Source organism: Emydura macquarii, unplaced genomic scaffold (genome assembly GCF_026122565.2).
Source record: "Emydura macquarii macquarii isolate MOO-44397 ecotype Brisbane River unplaced genomic scaffold, CSIRO-AGI_Emac_v2 contig_75, whole genome shotgun sequence".
NCBI lineage: Eukaryota > Metazoa > Chordata > Testudines > Chelidae > Emydura > Emydura macquarii.
This window is the reverse complement of record NW_027130212.1, coordinates 12,306,506-12,329,946: the sequence shown is the minus strand read 5'-3', so window position 1 is coordinate 12,329,946 and position 23,441 is coordinate 12,306,506. Positions and strand designations below refer to the sequence as shown.

General features: G+C 41.4%; 1 protein-coding gene across 1 annotated transcript in view; it reads right to left on the bottom strand.

The window, feature by feature from the left end:
• CADM2 (cell adhesion molecule 2) overlaps nucleotides 1–23,441 on the bottom strand; it is a 908,788-nt gene that overhangs the window by 362,566 nt on the left and 522,781 nt on the right. The gene's annotated exons all lie outside the window — the stretch shown is intronic.

Genomic DNA, 23,441 nt, shown 5'->3' with positions numbered 1-23,441 from the left:
TGCCTAAAGCAAGGAGTTTTAGCCATGTCTCCACATACTTGCAGCCCTTTTTGAGCCATAATGTGCCACTGAGGTGGTGTCTCTGAAGCAGTTGTGTGCTCCCCCAAGTACAGGGGTAGCAATTTTGGCTGACCCTCTGCAAGCATGAGACAATTTCTTACTCTTTCCCTGCCACTGCACCTCCTACCAGAATCAAGCCCTTAGATATTTGTGTATTTTAAAATCAACTGATACCAAGTATACTGAAGAGAATACTTTCATGCAAATGTGACCTTTACTTAGTGTAACAATCCCAATATTATGCACGTCACTTTTTATTTTTAATAAAGAAGAATATTTCAGCAAAGTACAGTTCTTGAAATAGTATATTATATTTCCATTGCACTTCTGAGATGTCAGGTTTTCCAGTGTATCATTTATGATCTTAAAAGCTCAAAACATTCAAATGAATACTATCTGAGTAAAAATGTATTTGTGTAAGTAGACCTTGTGATAGGTATGGCAATTTCCTGCAATATTCTGAATAAACCTTATTGAATTAAGTTTAAGTATCCTAGAAGTTCATTGTATTAAAAATGCTCTCCCTTTATATTCCTGACCAGCCCTTCTGCTTCTGACGGAGGAGGTATGGCTGTTCTAGTTACACCCATCAGGGGGCAAGCAGGGCACCCTCCCTGTCCATCTCAGAGGGAGGCCATGCCGCCTCACTACACACACCCCATTCAAGTCCAGCTCCCAGCCTCCGGGGCTGGATCAATCACCTTCACACAACCATGACACTGCAGCCGCATTGGCATGGTCTCTACCGGCGCGGTGTTTCACGGTGAAGGTGAAAGGCAAGGTATCACCGCATAAGCCTTGCGTTGGTGTCCTTCATCCACTGTAACCATGTCAGTGGGGCATGATCAGTCACCCCAGTGAAGTGGTCTCCAAGGAGGTAATAGCAGAGTGCCTCTATGGTCCATTTCATAGCTAGGGCCTCCTTTTCTATTACGGAATAGTTCTGCTCCCTTGGAAATAGCTTCTGGCTGATATAAAGAACCACATGTTCCTCTCTATCAACATCTTGGGAGAGGACAGCACCTAGTCCCACTGTCAAAGCATTTGTCTGCACAAGGAAGTGACGAAGAAGTCAGGGCTATACAGGACTGATTCTTGACATAGATGTTCTTTCAACATCTGGAAGGCCTCCTTGCAAGCAAGGGTCCACGGTACACCCTATGGTTGGTCCTTCATGAGCAGCTCAGTTAAGGGGACACCAATCATGGCAAAGCTAGGGATGAAGCATCTATAATAGTCCACTAATTTGAGGAATTGTCTGACCTGCTTTTTGATGGTTGGCGCCGGGTGGTTGCAGGTGCCTTGTGCTTTCCCCATCAGGGGATGCACTGTCCCTCGCCCCAGGGTGTAACCCAGGTATGTCATCTCTTGCCAGTTGATTCGACACTTCTTGGGGTTCGCAGTTAACCCCCCCCTCCTTGAAGTCTCCTCAGGACAGCAGCCACTTAGTTCAGGTGATCTTCCCAGTGCTGATCGTAGATCACCATGTCATCCAGGTACACTGCAGTGTGTTTGACGTGGGGCTGCAGGAGATGGTCCATGAGTCATTGAAAGGTTGCAGAGGCCCCATGAAGGTCGAAGGGCATCCAGGTAAATATGTATAGTCTGGGTTGCAAAAGCCATCTTTTCCTTGGACCCGGTTCCAATGGGATCTACTAATATCCTGTGGTCAGATCAAGGGTAGTAATGTATCAGGCCTCTTCCAGCGAGTAGAGCAACTCATCCACCTGTTGCATCGGGTATGCATCAAACCAGAAAATCACATTGACTCTATGTCTATGCAGAACCAATGAGTTCAGTCTGGCTTGGGAAGAGAATGATGAGGTTGCACCATTCACTCTGGGATTTCTTGATGATCCCAGGTCCAGCATAGCCTGGACTTCTTACTAGACTACATCTCGCATGCAGCACAGAAGGGGTGGGGTTGCATCTAGGATAACTTCTCTGGCATTGGTCTGGGTGATGTGCTGGACCAGAGTGGTCTGCCCGGGTGTGGATGTGAATGTTTTCAGGAAGGTCTCCAGGAGACATTTAGCTTGTTTTTGCAGACTCTCCATGAGGGTATTCCCCAGCAGGGGCTCAGTAGGCTCATCTGCTATGGAGACCTGGAGTCTCAGCTCCTGTTCCAGGGTGCATGGGGTGATCAACAGCTCCTCCGACTCACGCCACGGCCTTAACATGGTAGATCTGGCGTTTCTTCCTCTAGTCCAGCTGGTGAAACTCATAGGTAACAAGCCCACCCAGTTGATTACTTCATACGGTCCTTGCCACCGAGCTAGCAGATTGGATTCCTTGGATGGGAGCAGCATGAGGACTCGATCCCTCAGTTCGAAGGCTCGGGTGCGTGTTCCCCAGTTGTAAATGCGAGCCTGAGCATCTGGGGCAGCCTGGAGGTTCTCCCTTGCCAGATCCTACACCTGGGCCAGCCGCTCTTATAACTGTATTATGTACTGAAGGAGCCTCTGGCCTTGGGATGGGGTCTGTTCCCATGTCTCCCGCATTAAATCAAGCAGTCCCTGAGGTTGGCACCCATACAAAAGTCTGAACAGAGAAAACTTGGTGGAAGACTAGGGTACCTCCTGGATGGCGAGCAACAAGGTGGGTATCAGTTGATCTCAGTGGCACAACTCCTCCAGGGGGAACTTTCACAGCATTTCCTTTAGCGTTGAGTTAAAGCGTTCAACCTATCCATTCATCTAGGGGGTGATATACCAATATCCATAGTTTCTTAACCCCCAGGAGACTGCACACTTCACGGAATAGTCAGGAGGTGAAGTTTGTTTCCTGGTCTGTCAAAATCTCCTGGGGCAAACCCACCCAGGTGAAGCTCTTTAGGAGCTCTGTGGCAATGATTGGGGCAGTGGGATTCCATAGGGGAACAGTCTCAGGGAACTGAGTAATGTAGTCAACTACTACCAGGATATGCCAGAAGTCTGTGGCATTCCCCTCAAGTGGTCCCACTAGGTCCATTGCTACTCTCTCAAAGGGCATCCCCACCACCGGAAGGAGGACCAGAGGGGCTCTCAGGACTCCTAGGGCCACCACCAGCTGGCACACCGGGCAGGATGCAAAATAATCCTTTATGCCCTGGTATATGCCTGGCCAAAAGAAGTGGATCAAGACCTGAGCTAGTGTTTTTTCCTGACCCCGGTGGGGATGTCATGGGCCAGTTTCAACATGGCCTGCCAATGACATTGGGGCAAGACCAGCTGGCTTCAGGGCTCCTGGGTTTCAGGGTCCTGGTCAACACGGTAACACTGATCCCATTTTAATTCAAACTGGGGCCAAGGCACGGCCTGCTGCGGGTCCATCCTGCTGCCATCAATAGACGCTATATGCTCACAGGCCTGCTAAGAGTGGGATCTTCTCTTTGGTCCTGGATGAAGTCTCCCCCCAGGTCTGGGGGGAGGGTTCCTCTTCATCAGATGGGAGTGGTGCTTTCTGTTCGGAGCCACCATGAATGCTAGGCCTGGCTGGTGGGTCGTCTAAGTAATTAGCCTCTTGACATCCACCCAGACCGCTGACAGGGTCCCCTTCAAGGGCTACCTGGCCCAATGGGCCCCAGATATCTGCGTTCTGCAGGACTTGGGGACACTCCCGGCCTAGGACAACAGTGTAGGGTAATTTTGAGGTGACCCCCATGGTCATTAGTTGGGTCTCGGTTAACGACACTTCAGCCATAGGGTATACCTTCATGTCCCCGTGGATACAGCAGAGGTGGACCTGACCCAGGGTCTGATCCCTCTCCAGGGCAAGTCACCAATGTATTAACATTTTCCCATACCCGATGTCCACCAGAGTATGTACTTGTCTCCCATCAAGGTCCACAAGGATTATGACTGGGGCAGTGCCATGTCAGTGGGCATGAGTCCCTCCAGTGTACACCTGGCAGAAAGAGCAGCCCCAGACTGGGTCCTGACACTGGAACCGTCCAAGCAGGTACCTACAAAGCAGGGTCCCCACCCTGTCCATCTGAGAGGGAGGCCATTCCCCCTCGTTTTTGCACCTAAAGAGACAGGCTCTAAAATAGGGAATTAGCTGTCTCGGGGCCCTAATCCTCAAGCAGGGCTGGGCAAGCAAGCAGTCTATTGCTCCTGGCCCTCCAGCAGGGCAGAGTTGGCATGTAGTCTATGGGCTCAGTCCCTTTAGGCCAGGTGCAGAGCACTAGGCAGTCTATGGCCCCAGGCCCTCAGACAGGGCAGGGGTGAGCAAGCAGGCCTTCTGGCCTACAGTGGGGTAGCCCCATCTACGAGAAGTGGTGGCAGGGGGATAGAAGGGATGTGGGCCCGCCCAACTCCATGGTGTCCCAACCCAGGGTCCTAAGAGTGGTGGAAAGTTCTGCCATTGGGTCAGCGGGGTCTCATCCAAAGCACACTGACTGGGTATGAGGTCACAATACATACTATCATCCTCTTTCCTTGGGTTATTTCCTACCACTTCATCATAGGGTACCGGGCTTTTGAGGTTATTGTTGGTCTCCTCGACGTAGACAGCTAGCAGCAGCCTCAGCATGTCCTCGGCATCCCAGGTGGCAGGCCACTCCAGCAGCTCCTCGGCGTCCCAAGTGGAAGGCAGTTCCTTCTCAGTCTTGATGAAGTAGTGCTCAGCTCCAGCTCTAGTAGTGGCTGGGAGATGTCCTTCTCCTCCGGCAACTCTAGCACAACTGAATTGTTGGGCTTTACATTTATACTTCTGGTCCCGCACCTTTTTGCTTCTGACAGGATGGGTGTGGCTTTTCTGGTTCTGCCCACCAGAGGGCAGATAGGGCACCCTCCCTCTCTGTCTCAGAGGGAGTTCACATCCCCTTGCTAGTCAGTCACATCATCTACAGTGAAGACCAATGCAAAGAATTTATATAGTTTCTCTGCAATAATCTTGTCTTTCCTGACTGCGCCTTTAACACCAAGATTGTCCAGTGATCCTACTGATTTTTTGGCAGCCTTCCCGCTTCTAATGTACTTGCTTAGTTTTTGTGTCTTTTGGTAGTTGCTCTTCTATTTCTTTTTTGGCCTGCCTTATTATACTTTTACACTTGACTTGCCAGAGTTTATGCTTCTTTTTATTTTTCTTAGCAGGATTTGACTTCCAATTTTTAAAGGATGTTTTTTTTTGTCTCTGACTGCCTCTTTTACTCTGCCACTAGCTATAGTAGCTTTTTGGGGGGTGGGTCATCTGTTTATTTTATTTTTATTTAGGGCATATATTTAGTTTGAGCCTCTATTATGGCATTTTAAAGTCGTTTCCATTTGGCTTGCAGGCATTTCACTCGTGGCTCATCCTTTTAATTTCCAATTAACTAGCTGCCTCATCTGGGTGTAGCTCCCATTTTTGAAGTGAAATGTTACTGTTGTGGATTTCTTTGGTATTTTCCCCCACTACAAGAATGTTTAAATTTAATTACATTCTGGTCACTATTACCGAGTGGTTCAGTTATATGCATCTCTTGGATCTGATCCAGTCACTTAAGACTAAATTAAGAATTACCTCTTCCTTTGTGAGTTCCAGGACTAGCTGCTCCAAGAAGCTTACTTGAGTTTATTATATTTATAAACTGGTTAACTAATCTCATGCCAAAGTAAAGCTTGCATATGTGAAATAAACTGAATATTAGTATAATAATCACCTTCTAAAGTTCTACATCTGCAGTAGTTAATGCTTCACATAACATCTATCAACACGTTGAATTTAAAGGCGCTTCTCTTTAGTTTAGATACGTTTTCTACTTTATTTTGATCCTTGTGTTAATGTTAGTTTGACAGCTGTAGAAACCAAAGTCTTATTTTCACTGAAGGGGTACAACAAAGGCAGTGGCATAACAGGCTGCTCCAGCAACATGCTTCAAACCTGACGCAAAGGACCACCTACAAAGGTGAAAAGATTTATTCTCACCATGGTTATTTCATCCTTGTCCTCTCTGCTGAAGCTCCAAACAAGGTACCAGTGAATACAAAATGAGCTAGTATTGGCATTGGGATATGCATGCCTCTCCACAAGGAACTGGACAGAGAGTAATAACTCATTTTACAGTGACCGCAAAAAGGATTCATATGGATTCAATCCTGAGCAGTGCTGGATTGGTGCTCTGATGCAGAGGTTCTCAAAGTAGGGGGCGACATGAGCACCGGGCAGGTGTTGGGGGTGGGGGACCTTTTGGCGGGGAGAGGAGGCCGGGGGAAGCTGCTGATAGAGCGGGGGACACTGCGCTCAGCTACTGCAGACCCCCGCCACTGCCGGGTACACCAAGCTTCTTGCGCTTCTGCACAAGGGGGCACACAGATCCCTGCTCATCCTTCGCGTGTGCTCACTTTTGCTTCCCGCTGGGGAGCAGGACAACCTGGTCCTGTCCCACTCCTCACGGTGGGAGAGGGGCAATGTGCTCCATCTGAACAGAAGGGCACGACACACTGCCACCGCCCGCCTCCGGCAGCAGCAGCACCAGCCGCCCTGCCGCTACCAGCTACGCTCCCCGCGCTGCTACTGCAGTTGCTGCCACCCCTGCTCCCGCTCACTGCACTGCTGCTGCCACCCCTGTTCCCTGCTCCCCTGCCACTGCTCCCCACGCTGCCGCTGCCACCCCTGCTCCCTGTTTTTTTCTGAAAGGGGGGGGAGGTTTCAGGGGAAGGCGGCGTGATTGTGAGACACAGGTGCACGGGGGGCTCCCTTTAAAAAGTTTGAGAACCACTGCTCTAATGCAGGGATAGGTTACACACACATATGTAGCTCAGTTTATGTTAGATAAGAAAACATCATTAATGGATTGGAAGTACAATGGTAAAAAAGACGCATTAGATATTTTACTAGTTTTCACATGCTTCAGAGGAGGCTCCATTTTGTTCTGTGAAATTATATCCTGATGAAAAATGCAGACTTTTTAGTATGTAGAGACTACAGTCTGCATGGCCTGACTTCATATTTGCTACCAGTAAGCAAAGTCACAGTACCATGAAAATAACTGATACCTAAAAATATGGTTAAATTCCACTCAAACACATTACTCCTCGCATTACCTGTTCAATATTTGAATACTGTGCATATTTCCCCCATAGGTATTCTTTCTTCCTCCTGGTCTCTCTAACTAGGACATTGATTTAAACTATTAACACACATTAATGCTTGTGGGAAAGATTCCAGTAAATTTGTCTCAGTCCAATTAGACTGATATTTAGAGGCACATCATTTCATTATTGTCTAAAACACTATTCTTTGTTGGCCTCCTTTATTCGCTTTTGTTTTGCCTCCAGTTTTTTAAGTAGAGATTATTGTCCACCCTGACTTCCCAGTAACTCCATCATATTCCTATCATCCTCTTCTGCAATTTGCACCTCTGCCTACTTCCGCACATAAACGGGCGAGCGGATGACTCTGCAGCTGAAGCCAGTAGCACAGTCTCAGAGTTCTTTAAATATGAGGGATCATGACCATCCAAACTGCAAGATGAGAGCACATCCTACATAGGATGTCCATTTTCTTGAGACCCATAGAGCAAAATCATGAGCCCAATATTAAGGCAGGTCTCTTACTTATTTTGTAGTAATACATGAGGCAACCAGCTCAGTTGGGCAACTTTGGTGGTATTTGTATTTGCATGTTATATAATTTATAAAAATTCACCACTTTATTTAACTATACTTTTAGAATTAAAAGAAAACCCTACTTATGAAAGATCTGTGCAATCCATCCATCTATTTATTTATTTGTTGTTAACCCACTTATTTTTGTTAACCCACAAAGAGCAAATAATGCTATGCTAGAATAAAATGTAGACATTTTATTGATACTTGGTATCATTGGTATGAGAAACAAACCAAACTAAGGAGAAGGCAGTCTGAAAATGAACCTCAAAAATGTGATTTACAATTGTAAAAAACCTTTGAGGCACATCATGAAGTGACTGACTTTTCCAATTACACCTGAAAGTGCTAAATATCTTCTGGCTATTTTTCACCTTTTGATTTATTCAGAAAAGACCATAATAAATTGTAAAATGGTACAAGAGTGAAAAGTGGGTACAAAATTACAAACCATTCATACAAGAATGAAAAAGCTTTCATAAAACATCTCTTGTTCTGCTATATTTTTGCTTTGATGTAAGCCAGGGCATTAATAGCTTTTAAAGTGTTTATTGTACTTATCTACTAATTATTTAACATCCCATTTTAATGAATCAAGAGTTTAACTCCATTAATCTCATTGAAGAAACTGTATAACAACCCAGCATCTCCATAGTAAAGGTAACTTCTGAAACATGCTTAAAATGGGGTATAAATTCCTGTTTCTTTCTACAGGTAGTTTTTAATGAGAATTTACATTTATATTTTTCATGCCTTTGAATTTTCCGTGGGTTTGTCTGTTTATTTTTAATAAGTGTATGAAACTGGTGTGTTCACATTTGTCTATGCCAGTCAGCCTTTTTAAAATTTGGCAGTTAATATATTTTAAGAAGACATTATGTAGGACATGGGAATTGGCCAAGAGCTAAACCTTGAGTGAATCTGATGCAAGAGGTAGCTTTTTAAAAATAAACTTTTAGTATTAATAGCAATATTTTTGTTATTCTTCAGAATTGAAGGTTTACCCTTCAGCAAAGCCAGCACATAAAATCTTCACCAGCAGAAAAATTAACAAAAAATCGTCCTCGTTTAAACTGGCCACTATTATCCCATTGCCCTTAGAGTGACTGAAGCCACAGATTTCCCTTCAGTTAAGATGGTCACCACTTCCCTACAGTGTATGTAGGAGGAAGTTAAGTCTGCCCTTAGCCAAGACAGCCACTGCCACCCATTGTCCCCAGTGAAAATTAAGACAAGATGTCCTCAAATAAGGGAATGGTCTCTGTCTGACCAGTCAGGGGGCAGAGCGGGGCACTGTGAGACACAGATGAATACTAGAAGGGAGCAAGATAGCAGGTGGGAGAAACTTGGGAGGGGGGGCTGAGGGGAGGGTGCACATGCCTGTGAGTCAGCAACTGGTGGAAAATGGAGGAAGATTGTGTACAGGGAAATGTAGGAATGAGCCTGAGGGGCAGGGGAATGGGAAAAACATAAGTTCAGGACATGGAAGTAGATAGCATACAAGATACAACACCTGCCCTTTGCTTCTCCACCCACAGGCACACACAGATTGCTCACAGCAAAATTAACTCTGCCATCTTACAGATGCCAGCCTTACAGCACCCTGTTCATCAAACTCCTTCCTCAAAAAGACACCAAACTATTAAACTGAAACCCACAGCAAAAACAGTGTTGGAAAGGAGTAATGTAGTAAAGAGGATTTGCAGTAGGATAGGTTGAGAGTTAAGAATAGTCTGGTGCATCCCCACATTACACATCACAAAAAATATATAATCTCATTTTGGAGCAATTGTCTGAATTATGTTCATTCCACAATTAATGGAATGATACAATTGACTCTTGAGTACCAACCAATTTTATATGCAGCCAGACTTCTCTAAATGGTTGTTTCTGCTTCTAATTGCTAGCACTTTCTGTTGATTTCTTCCTTTTAAGACAGCTATTTGAAGTGCTCTTTATATTCTTACATTTGTTTTTATTATTATTATATTTGTATGCAGAACTTTGCACACCATGAATCCATGTAACTAACTTATATCTGGGCACATGTATATCCTTTTCTACTGAAACTGTGAAATTTCCCATTTACCACAACCAACCTGTGAAATCCGTCATTCCTTCCCTTTGGGTTATGCCGGAAACTTGGCAAAAGCTTTTCTTAAATATGTAAACAACAGATAGAAAGTATATTCACACTATGAAGGAAACACCTCAAAAGAAGAGTTACGTGTAAAAAGTAATTTATTTTATATTAATACCTATTTTTATTAAACTATTTAGGTTTAAACACCATGTATGAGACAGATATGTATGAGAAATCCATTCCAGATATCTTCTTGTTTCCTAGTTATTTAACTGGAAAAATACTCAATCAAGTTAGTGAATGCCTATAAAAACAGTGATTAACACACTAATCTTAAATAAAACGCAAGATTAAGTACATTTAGCATATGAAATATTTAGAATATATGAATAACTGAAGTGATTAAATTGTGTGATATTGCCTTCTCAACACAAAAGTCTTTGTAATTTGTCACCAAAATATTAAAATACTTTTGTAAACAGTACGTGTATCAGTTTATTGATTTTCTTTTAAAATATTTCAGTAGGATGACTGCTAAAGTCTGCACTGATGATTTCCAAATGTAATGTAGAAAAGTTAAACACTGGGTTATAGCAGCATTGTTGGTGCTGCGTCATTTAAGCATTTCTAGTATAAACCCATTTGTGGGCTTTTTAACCCAGCCATAAAGATTTGCTAGACGCTAGATCTTGGAAACAAACTGACAGGCCAGGAGTACTTTCTAATAGTTTATTCTGGACCCTTATAAACTTGAATCATCTAACTACAGTAGCACTGTGCAGTGCATCTAAAGTAAGATTATTCATGTTTTAAAAGATTAAGGAAACAAATTAACCACACCTTGATGCCATCAATAACCTAACTGCCTTCAATTTACAATAGTGAGGAACAGAATCCTTTCATATCATAGGCATAATTTAGCATGAGACCATTTCTTTTAGCCATCAAAAAATATCGTGTGTGCAGTATATCTTCCATTTTCAGGAACCTCCATCAAATTTCACCTCCCATATATAATTGCTGACAGTTCTTTGTATTTCTTTATAGCTAACATGTCAGCCCAAGGCATTCATGCCTTTTATGTAAGCGAACCCTTAGGAATACTAGTTACAATGGCACCTGAAGTGAATGCTGGGTGTAATAGACTCGTCTGTGCGCTTACATTTTTATCCGTTATAGCCACACTTCACTTCATGATGGGAGAAGGGGATTTGAAAGAGTGTATATGTAAGAGATCAAAATGTAGGAAGCTGTGCTGCTGAAATTAAACTACTACTCAAAAGTTTGCCTGATAATTCTATCTGGATTTAAGTTCACTTTGTAGTCAGAATGCATGATGGGTTGTTTTTTTTTTTTTTATTATTATTATTATTTTTATTTCTTGTTTGTATTTACTTTGTCTAGTTACCAGTATGAGTAACAGGAGAGTTCTCAATAAAAACAACTATATGATGATAGCTGAAGCTAAGAGACAGCAAGAAGAAAACCATACTTGGGTATGTCTACATTTTCAAGCTGGAGACATAAAAATAATCATTAAAATGACTTGGAAATTCAAAGTTAAGTTTTCTTTTTAATTACAGCAAAAACACAAAAGGCAATATGTGATACCGTATACGCTCCCATGTATAAGACGCACCTTAATTTAGGGGACCGAAATTTGAAAATAAATGTATTACGGTACATCACTGGTAAGTACCACTGTATAAGACGCACCCAGTTTTTAGACCCCAAATTTTTCGAAAAAAGGTGCGTCTTATACATGGGGAAATACGGTACTAGTGGTGCTCTTCCCTGATAAACAAATTTGAAATACTTCAGTATTTGGAAAATTATCCTTCTGTGCATTTATGTCCCTGCAAGGTTCAGTACAGATTATTAGTAACTTTCCTCTAGAAGAGATATGGTGTTTCTCAGGGTGATCATCTCGTCATTTTCTTTGACTAGACTCATTCAGGATCTTGATCCAAGGTAAGACAGTATTCTCGTCTATATGATTATAAAGAAGTATCTGGAATAAACCCCCTTTTCCTCTTTGGCAGTAGAGACTGGCTTTCTTGCAGTCTACTCCTTGAAACGCTTTTTCTGATTATAAGATGCTTGAGAATCTTTTCCGGGTGAGAGGGTAGGCAGCAATTTGGAATGTTTTTTTCCCTTGTAGCCCCACTGAAACAATGTCCAGTACTCAAGATCCAAATTTCTGAGGGGACCAGAGGCCCTTAGAGGTAAAAATCTCCTAGGCTACCTCTCACAGGCAGATCCTGGATGGTTCCAGGAAGTGACTGGGTGGCTATGCATTCTGGAACTCTTCAAAGTTCTTTGATGCTTATAGAAAGGAGATTCAGACTCTTCAGCCTCTGCTGCTATTGAGGAGGCAAAATTCAGCCCCCATAAAACTAATCCATAACCAAGCATTCTTTTTTCTTCCTTGTGAGAGGATTGTAGAAGTACAGAATACAGAGCCGAGAAAACTCATGGAGACCAAATGTATTCTTTATGATGTGGGATACATCCTCAAACTTTCCCTGGAACCCAGTGCTTGAAGCCAGCTAGACCTATAGGTATTTGCCTGTTAGGTAGCATTTCTTGCTACTGTTTCACTACATAAAGGTACCCGATATAGGGCTAGGTTCATGCCTATACCCTCATTAACTAGTTATTAAAGTGTCTGGCACTTGTCCTGGGGTAGAGACTCTAAAAGGGCAAAGGTGTGTTCTGAAATATAACCTACTCTTCGGATCATGAAGAATTGATAGGTCACAAAATCAAGGATTGCAGCTGCAGACTGGTACACTGTCAGTCTGAAGGGATCCTAACAGCAAAGCCCAAGATTTTGTGGCATGGTAACAGATTCAGCCTGTCTTTGCTGTGGCCAAGGACACCTCATTCATGACAGTCTCAGTTTGAAGTAGGACTTACAGTCAGCACACCTATGTATTGTGGTCCTTAAATTCCTGAACTAACACTAACTCAAATTCACACACCTTACCCATCCTACTAAGGAACCGGGAGAGTTATAAGCCTACTGCTCCTCTACCACTAAGAAATTTGGGACACAACATACTTTTATTTTGTTTTTAAATTAATGTTTTAGAAATAAGCTTCAATAGAAATAGTCACATGTGATGGACAACATCCATGCAAAGCAAATTCACTCAGGGGGTCCAATTCACAGGTGATGTGTAAGGTAGTTTCAGGTCACCTCATTTAGGCTCTGACCCTCTCAGCTTACTTATGCCTACCACGCTATCAGTATGTAAGGGAATTTCAGGTGGTGTGATTGTTATGTAATCACAAAGAGCCATAAGAAGGCTAGAATTAAAACAGGGTAACAGCTAAATATGTATTTTGAATGCCACTAAAGCATCAATAACATCATTTATTCATTTACTCTAAATCCCTTGTAGGATACACAGGAAGGGAAGTTGGAGAATTATCAGTACCGTAACCCTCTGATCTAACAAAACTGCTCTCCATCTTCAAAGAACAGATAAAGTCTGACAATGACCACAAAATGTTCATAACCAATAACTCAGACCTGTCTTTTGCTTTGTAATTCTGATCTCCATGACCCTAGCTATCATATATCCCACTATCTCACTATATTAATTTCTTAGCCTACTTCATTATCTCAAAAGTTATGAGTCCTTCCTATCTCATTGTATTTCCTATTGTAGTATTCTACTATTTCCATTACTTGGTACTATAAATTCACTCTCTTGATTTCCTAGCTCTATATCATATTGTTCTAATTTCTCTTTCGTGATAGATTATTATTTCTAGTTCTGAATCGGCTTTCACAATGTATCATCCAATTTCCTTCATTTCTTATTGTATATTAGATATTAGCAGATATTCTTATTGAACAAACCAAGAGCCTTATTTGTGAATGTTTTGGTTGTTGAAAGACAAGCTTATCTCCATTTAACACAATATCCTTGCCTGGATTCTGAGTACACTGACCATATAATATTCATCAAGAACGGCTATGTATTGCATCATCCTGCCTTTCCTCACCATGTAATAATTGCAAATTTCTTCCTTTTGAACAGTGGCTTTAGCAATCTCCTGAATTTGTAAGTCACAAGATATTCTGATTAGCTTCTTGTTTCCTTTCCATCTGTCCAAGCACTCTCCCTTGCCCCCATTCTTTTATAAACTGTTTTCATTTCAATATTCTGTTGCACTGTACTAATAATGTGACTTTAAATTCACAGGCTTTCTGCACATTAAAAGGAATGTCAACATACAATTTACTAGCTTTTCCTACAACAGGAGGATAATATTCCAACTAAGAACTACAAAACAGAGTCTAGAGGTACATGTAATGAAAAGATCTCGTATAGGCAAGGCACGCAGAGGTCCAGTAGGGGGTCAAAGACCTCAACCTACAGCAGCTGCACTTCAATTTTTAATAGGTTTGGGATGTCAAGAGTTCTTTCAGAATCCCACACTGTAGACATTGGGAATCTCTGTCAGCTTGGTAGAATCTTTAAAGAAGAAACTTTCAAGGTGTAACCACTGCAATTAGTGCATCTTATAAGTCAGTTTAATTGGACCTTTCTAGCATTCAGCTAGCAGTACCTTCATTAACAATACAATGCTGTCAACAAGAAATAACATGGAATAGTCAGCAGCAAGTATATTACAGTTTTTAAGAGTCTTTTTAAACCTCCCTCTTTGTGTGTGGTGTGAGGAAAGTAGTAAGGATGCAGAAGGCAAGATGCAAACTTACAATGAACCTAAAAAGTACCACCACATGCCAAGTTGCCTAGTCTCATTATTCTGAATCTAGTATACTAAATGCGCATTAGTCCAGATCCCATTTCAACTACTGCAGGCATTCACTGCTCCCCAAAATTACATCTATTGAAATCTTTTAAAATACATTTTTAGATAAATAGTTTTTCTTTTATGTAAGAATGAATGAATTCTGTCCTAAAACTATGTTGCTCAATTCACTGATAATTCCCCATTGATAACTCACGTTGTTTGTGCAAATGACTAAGAATCTGGCATGATGAGGTTAAATTTATGCAACATTTTACAGAATGCAAAGCAAATCTTCACACAGACTCTTATATGGTAATTGCTTGGCACCCCAACAACACACCCTTTTTTCTGGGAGTGCCCACTCTCTCTTTATGGTAAAGTGAAACAGTTATGTGTATGCAACATTCACTTTCTATTTCAGAATACTCTTCATTCTTTTAATTATCCCATTACAAGTCACTCAGCCAGGCTGCTGTTTGTTTGGTTAGGCTGAGGGATAACTGAATGAAGATTCTGGAAGTATCTTATATTGTAGTTTTGAGTTGATTAGTTTAATTTGCTACTGAATATTGTGCACATGAAAAGTGCCAAATTAATAGTTCTGTAGCCTGAAGTACTTCACTAGTTCGCAGAATAGATGCAGTTTTGGTACCAGCAGCACAATCTTCCTGCAGTGCCCCACCACTGATCTCACTTCACACTAAACTACAGGGACCATCTCTAGATGTGCAAATCTTCAATTCTTGCCCATGAAAATCTCAGTCAGTCCTATCCACAGAGGCCACCAAATGTGGTGCCAATTAATGATAATTGTGATTCTGGATTTTGAGATATGGAAACATATCTACTAGGAACTGAATTAAAATAACCACCCAATTATGGTATTTTACTGTCAAATGTTAGGTGCATGGTGACCTTTTAAAATGGTGCAGTTGCTGACCTTTAAGATGCAATCACCTTCATTGTATATTTGCTCAAACCACAGAACTATCAATTCCAAATTGCAGACATCTACCACAATATCTAAAATATAACCCGCAACAGGATTACATATTGTAAAGTGAAACCCATTTTCAAAAACCTTAATATGTTAGCTGTGCACCTCTTTATTTCATTGTATTATTTAGCATTTAAATGTATTACATCTTTAAAATATATTACATTCAGACTGACTAACAACTAACAGGACACCTTATATTGATAACTTAAAGCTTGAACTGCACTAAAGAAAATTTTATAAAATCCAAATAAGAGTAGGAGTAGGTCTCTAAATTTATTAACATGAAAATGAATCTTCAAATGCTTTTATATAACAGTTTGCAGATGAATCATCAAGACTAAAATTAAGAAGCTACGATACGTTGGATGCTTTACAGGTAACTTTTCACGTTGCATTAGGTTAGAACAGGGGTCCCCAAACTATGGTCCGCAGGCCACATATGGCCTGCCGATACATTTTGACCAGCCTGCTCCCCCCTCCCAGCACCACCCCTCTCCCACACATGGGCCCAGCGCACTGCTCCTGGCACCAAGCAACACTGCACGGTGACTGATCCCCCTTTCCAGCCCTGCACCCCTCCCACCTGACGTGGGCCCAGTGCTCCGGCCCAACATAAGAGCAAGAGGGAGGGATGTGGCTCTGGCAGCTGAAACTTTGGGGACCCCTGGGTTAGAATCTGACTTTCAGTAAACTATTTTCCAGCATTCGTTGACTAATTTACTTTACATCACATTGATTGTTTATAAAATTTGTCACATGTTCTTCCTTCATAAATCCCAGAAAGTTCAAGTTAGGAAACTTCAAATAACCCAGCTAAAGTACTTGTATTCTGGTTACATGATCCAGGCGTACTGTTTCATGGCTCAGCTGAGCTTCAAAATAGATTGAGATTGATGTTTGCAGGCTAACGGCACTCAGTAAGGCTTATACAATATTTGCATTACTCTGTTTCAACAGACAAAAACAGTACTTTACCTTCTGTATTGCATTTCTTTGCAGTGTTTCAGTACTAGGGAACACTGGAAGCAGTTTACAAGTTCCACATATTTTAACAAAAACGTTTGTTCAGTATTAGTTTAAACCTACACATTTACATTTTCCAAACAGCTGGCCAAATCAGTGTATTATAGGAAACTTCATCACAACCAAAGGGTTAATGCGTCTTTTAGATTCTCTAAATATGTCAGTGCAGACCTGCATGCTACCAACAATATTGAAGGTAGATAAGATAGGTAATTGAATTTGGCAGAGACAGCTCTGAGACTCTACCTTGATAGCATATTTTAAGCCAGCTTTTTAAATTCTAGAACACTTTAACTGCATTTTCTTCTTTGATTAAATATCCTGGGTATCATATTTTGGAAGTAAGAGGTTGGGCTCACTTAACAGAGGAGTTTTTGGGTCGCACTACAGTTGTGACCTCAGTTTTTCTATTGTATGCTTCACTCACCCTATACGCCGAATGCTCTTTAATTTCATCCTTGGGTTGTGTACACATATCATTGGTATTTTTAGTACCACTTTGAGTTTAAAAAAAAATCTATTCCCTATGCCCTCATCTATCTGAAATTACCATTTTAAGGCTGATTAAATAAGGATTAGTGCCAATGTTCTACTTATTAGTCTGTGTCTTCAACTGGAACTGATGATGTAGTATTTGTCAATAACCAGTTCAGCGCCTTAAGTTTCACAAAATGAAACCTTTGCAACAGAGTCCATCTGTCTGAAGATTTTGAAACAAGCTTCCATGTAGAGGGAAAAAACCCATCTATTATATGATGATACAAGTTTAAAGTGGCAGGTATCACAGCTGTTTGATTACTGCTGAGAAGATGACTTGCACAGCCCCCCTTATAACCCTCTATCAGAATCCAGCAGTGATGGATTGACTTTCCCTTGCTTTAGCATGATGATGGATTACCTCAACAGGATGTATAAGAATGGTAGATTCTGAGCTGAAATTAATTAACATCACAACTGAACGATGCTGGAACTGATCTACACCGTGATTTGAGATCGATTTGAATGGCTAGAAAAATACCTTTAAAACTTCTAAGTAGCATAAATGATGAAACATCAGTCTGGGTGGTTTGCACTATGACACATTCCACCCCTCTCGCAACTGGAAACCCCTGCTTAGAAGCCAAATCAGGCACTTTAGGGTTCTGGCCACAATGTATTGAGGTCAAAATAGATAACTAACATTAAGCACCCACATTTCAAAATTTTGTCTTGAGTGTTTCCTGGTCATGCATTCAAGAGAAGTAATCTGCTTTTGCCTACCAAACAACATTTCTTTCTTGCTAAACTTGGAATGGCATTAACTCGAAATTTAGGCTCCAAACCTGTAATATAATCCACTAGCTGAGTCTGTAAAGCGCACCATTGAATTCAGTGAGACTGCATGAAGACATGGGTCTAATATTAGCAGATTGGAGTGCAGGATTAGGGTTTAAAATGATGAAAAACATTGGCTAATCTTTCCAGTAGGAGGAGTGTTACTCTAGATATTGAAACATATACAGTATTCACAATGGGGCTCTGATTGGGGGCCTCCAGATACTACTATAATATAAATGTTAAATTCATCATCTTCAGGACAATAAGTTTAGAGGATATCATTCTGTCCTTGTGAAGAAATAGGGTAAGGATTGGTGCTAGCCTTTTATTCCTCCTTAAAGTACTACTTTGTAGATATGTAGTTTATGACCCAAAGGTTGTGAGGCCCTCCTGAAGCAACTAAATGTATATTCCCCTTATCATTTGTGTCAAATTTTGTCAGTTTTCCTGGAAGTTCTGACATTCCCTCAAACAGAAAGATAACAGTTAAAGACAAAATTCAGTTTAAATGTTAGAATTTTTTTTTAAAAAGCCAAATAAATAAATAAATAAAAGTAATCTCATTCCTCACGTGTCAAAAGACTACTCAGATCTTACTTTTTAGAGAGGTTGTTTGACGAGTTAAAGACAGGCCTTGGTATCCAAGAACTTGGTTTCCACTGCCAACTGTCTTTCACTGTAAATGGCAGGGTAAGCTTTTTTCGTCTGCACCCCAGTAAGTACGGTACATTAGGTCAGACACAGGGGCTTTTTTTTTAAAGTGGGCTTTTCTTATTGTTTAAGTAATTAATTTCATAATTACTTCATTGTTTATAGAAGTGAGTGTCTGGCAGTCCCTGCAGAGAAAAAGGTGTAGTGCTGGTCAGTGTTACTCAAATTTCTCTAGAATATTGCACAGGACATTCCATCCTTATGGCCATTTAGGGACTTCCAAATAAGCACTCCTGGTCTGCGGAGTGAAAAGTCTCAAAGGGGATCTTCAATATTGAGATGTCGACTTGATATAAGCTGTAAAATGCATTGCATCCAGCATAACAAGGGGAACATACAATCTATTTTTAATTTTCACATTGAAGTGGCCCTATCTCAAAATTCTGAAATAAAGTTTATATTCACTACTTAGATCTGAACATCTTTGCACATTATTTCAGTTGGTGTAGAATGCTTTTTTTTTTTCTTTTGGGGCAACGTGCCTACTTATTCTGTAACACACTGGCCATTCATGTCTTTAAGATAAACAGATCCCAGAGAGGATTGACTGGACCTTGTTCACATAGAACAGTAAACAAAATGTGTCCATTTAAACCCTTTTCTAAATTATGTTGTATTATGTTTCCTGTTATCATAGCATTTTATAGTAGTTATCAAGCAAATTAAGTTCTAAGGCAGTGTTCTAACAGCAGGGAACACAGCAACATAAATTAAAAAGGTTTTAAATAACCAGATTTTATTTAAGTCCCCAACAGTACTCAGTTAAATGAGGTTACCTTTGTAGATGCAGCTTACGTTTAAAAAAAAATCTAAATGGAAAGACTTTAATCATAATTGCTTTTAAATTATTTTAAGTAAAAGTTTCAATTCATCTAGTAGCAGTTGAACAGCTCAGGTTTGAAGCTGTGTCTTGCTGACAGTTTTAATTTGAGTAATTTTATATTTTGTCTTTTGACTGTGTTCCTATTTGAACTGATGCTGCACCTATTTGAACTTTTAGTTCTCTAAAAAGTCTTCCAACAATAACTGATTGTGCGCGGAGGTCGTACTGGTGGGAGAGTGGCACTATTGTGTGTGGAGGGGCTGGAGGGGGAGAAAGGATAGTTTAAAGTGAGATTATGAATAACTGAGGGGCATTTTCAAATGCAGCAACAGGTGTTGGAGTCAAATGGTAAATGTACATATTTAAGATTTTTTTTTAAAAATCTTCCCAACACTGTTCCTTTGTTTCAAAGAATTAGCTGTCATGACAGAGGGGCAGCTGGGCCAATCTTGAATGAGTGGCACTGTGACCTGGTGCTCATCCCCTCTTCCCCTTTCTGTCATAACCACCAAATCATCAGAAGGCTCAAACACCCCCCCCCCCCCCCGCACCTCCATCCTCCTCAATCCCCATCCTTCTCTGCTGAGAACCTCTGGGGGTTAGGATGGAGGTGTCAGACAGTTTTGAGTGGCCTCTGCAAAGAATACATATTTTTTAAAAACATATTTAAGATACAAAACACTGTTTCAAAATAAATTTGTTAACCTCCTGATTTAGTAATCTAACATGATGTGCATGAATCATCTATTTCCAAAAGGGAAAGTATAAATTGTTCATTTAAAAAAATATCTATTTCCAGCTCTTTTAGATATGTCCTTATTTTAACCTCTGCAAGAATGTTTTCTATCATAATGCACTAAGTATGGATGTGCTCCACCTAAACCAAAATGGAACCGGATTGCTAGCACATAAAATTAAAAAGGTTACAGAGCAGTTTTTAAACTAAGGGCTTGGGGAAAGACAGGTGTAGAGAAGCACGTGGTTTGGACAGAGACATCCCTTGGGGAGGATCTATTAACAGAGATGCTCTATATGCTAGTAAGGAGGAGAGCATGGAAGAGGATAAAATATGGGTAGGATCTGATGAGAAACAGTCAAATGAAAAAGACTCCCATTCAATTACATCATGTAATGGCAGCCAGCTAAAAAGTGACCATTTTTAAGTGCTTATATACAAATGCTAGAAGCCTAAATACTAAGATGGGTGAACTTGAGTGCCTCATATTAAATGAGGATACTGATATAACAGGCATCACAGAAACTTGGTGAAATGAGGATAATCAATGGGACACTCTAAAACCAAGGTACAAAATATATCGGAAGGACTGAATAGGTCATACTGGTGGGGAAGTGGCACTATGCATGAAAGAAAGCATAGAATCAAATGAAATAAAAAGCTTTAATGAGCTGAACTATGCCATAGAATCTCTATGGATAGTAATTCCATGCTTGAATAATAAGAATATAGCAGTAGGGATATGGCCCATGAAGAGGCTGGCATATTGGGGAGTCATCCTAGTACTTATGGTTTTCCCTTGGTTTGGGCTTTAGTGTAAAATTGAGATGGGTGAGGATGAAACGGATGAGTTTGGTGATGTATTTGGGGTGGATATCTGAGTAGCGTCCATTGTCTTGTAGATATTGGAGGCAGACAGCAACGCTATCATTATTGTATAGGCATGTTGCACCCACGGTGGCAAGGATGGTGTTCTGAGGGAGGATGTTAATGGTGTGGAGTTTTTTGAGAAAGTCAGTTGTGTCCTGAAGAAAGCTGCCCCTTTGAGCGGTGAATGATTTGAGGGTGGTTTCTATGAGTCCTGATATTCCTTCAGTAAGAGTGCCATGTCCAGATTTGATGGGTCTGCCTGGGATCCTCCGTCTGTGTATCTTGGGGAGCATGTAGAAGATACCTGGGGGTGGGTGGGGGGGGAAGGTAGAGGAGTCATAAAGTTGCAGAGTTTCCATTGGAGTGGTTGGGGGAAAGATTTAATGATATCCTTAAATTAATGGGTCAACTATGGTATGGGGTCTTCTTTGAGTTCTTTATAGTCAGTGGTATCAGATAATTGTCGGTTAGCCTTGTTAATGTCATCAATAAGGTTGAGAACTATGATGGCACCCCCTTTGTTTGCTGGTTTGATCATTGTCTGGTAGTTGGATTTCAAGGACTGTACAGCTGTCTGGAGCACAAAAGCATGAGCAACTCAAGAACTAACAACTACTCAAATTGTTGTTTCCAACTAATTAAAAATATTCCTTCTAATACAGAAAAGGTTAAAGGGGGTCATTTGGCACCTCAATAGAAAATGAACTAAGCCAGTATGGGTCCTGCAAAGTGTTGCAATCAGTGGAAATCAAAACAGCTCAATATCTTTCGTGATAAGTCCTAATTGATGTATTCAACGTAAGTCACCCTTATTCACAGTGAATAGCAACACGCTCCATAAGTAGTCCCATTGAAATCAAAGGGATTTTTCATGGGACAAACTGATATTCAGTGTGAGTAACAATGGCAGAATCTGGCTCTTAAAAAGAACTAAACATTATTTTCAAGAGATTCAAAAAACAAGTTTTAATACTAAAAGAGAACTTTCATCCCAATGGGTGAAATTCACCCATGTAAAGAAGGTCCAATATGGCATAAATGGGACTTAAGTGGTGCCACTGGTCTTGTGTGACCATTCTGGAGAAAATTTAACCCTATAAAAACAATAACTAACAAACTGCTTAACAAAATGAGTGTTTAGGGATGAATTAATTATAAATCCTGTTGAGCCAAATGGTTTACATTCAATTAATTCCAAGACTAAAAGGAATATATGAAAAGAAATTCACTTATGGTTAAAAAAGGATTACACCACAGATACAGTGTTTCCTCTTACCAGGCCCACGAACAGGGAAGGTGGGGGTATCAAAGGGGGCAATTGCCCAGGACCTAGCGATTTTAAAGGAGGCCTGAGCCATGTGCAGCAGGGTAAAAGCTTCCCCTTGGGGAGGCTAGCTTCCTGTCTCGCCTCTTCCACCTGTGGCCACTGCCCATAGTCCTCCCCCATTCCACCCAAGGCCCTGCCCTGTTCATTGCCACGTCCTTCCCACCAGCCCATCTCCCTGCTTGGCCCCCCTCCTCTCTTTCACCCCCCCATCCCTGTTTGGCCTCCCCACAACCGCATCCCTCCTCCCCGTTCAACTCTGCCCCCTGTGGCTTGACATATGCATCCCTCCTGTCCCTCCCCATTCACCACCACCCCTACCATTGCTTGCTGCTTCCCAACTCCCTCCTCCCCGCTCAGCCCCTCCAGCTGTCACTCACAACCTGGGGGTAGGAGGAGTGTGGAACAGAGGAGGGGACTGACCAATGGGGGGAGAGGGACGCAGCAGCGAGGGGGCAAAGCGGGGGAGGGGACAGAACCTGCAGTGGAGTGGGGCCGTAGACAGACTTTGGGCAGGGCTGCGGACAGAAGGGGCAGGGCCACGGACAGGGTGAGACTGTTCTGACCTGGGGCCCGGAATTTCTGTCGGCAGGCCTGCTCTTACAATCCCCACAGTCCTTCTTGGTAACTGGACTGCACTGTGTAATACACTGTTCTTAAATTATGAATGATTTTCAAATGATTGTATAAAGTGATTGTATAAATTGTGATTGTATAAATTGATTGTGATTGTATAGTGATTGTATAAATTGGTAAACAAGCAGAATAAACTTGGGTTCCACATATCAAACCTGTCCCTACTATATAGAAACACACAAATGGATTACTTGAGTGAAGAATCAAAAGATTTACAATAAGAAGTGCCATTCAAAAACTTATCTTACGCGGTTACCATTCAAAAGATAGAATTTGCCATAATTACCACACATACCACACATACCCCAGTTTTTCATTACACTCCAAATACAGAAAAGTGGTAATTATGTTATAGCTGTTGGCAAATGTTATCTTATTAATGGCAAATGCTGTTGTAACATGAAAGAAAATATTTCAGAGAATTTCCTTTCAAATGTTTGACACACACGATCCCAGAAAATCCCACACATGACATCTTCACATATACATAATTGCCTCCCAGCTAACTGGACCA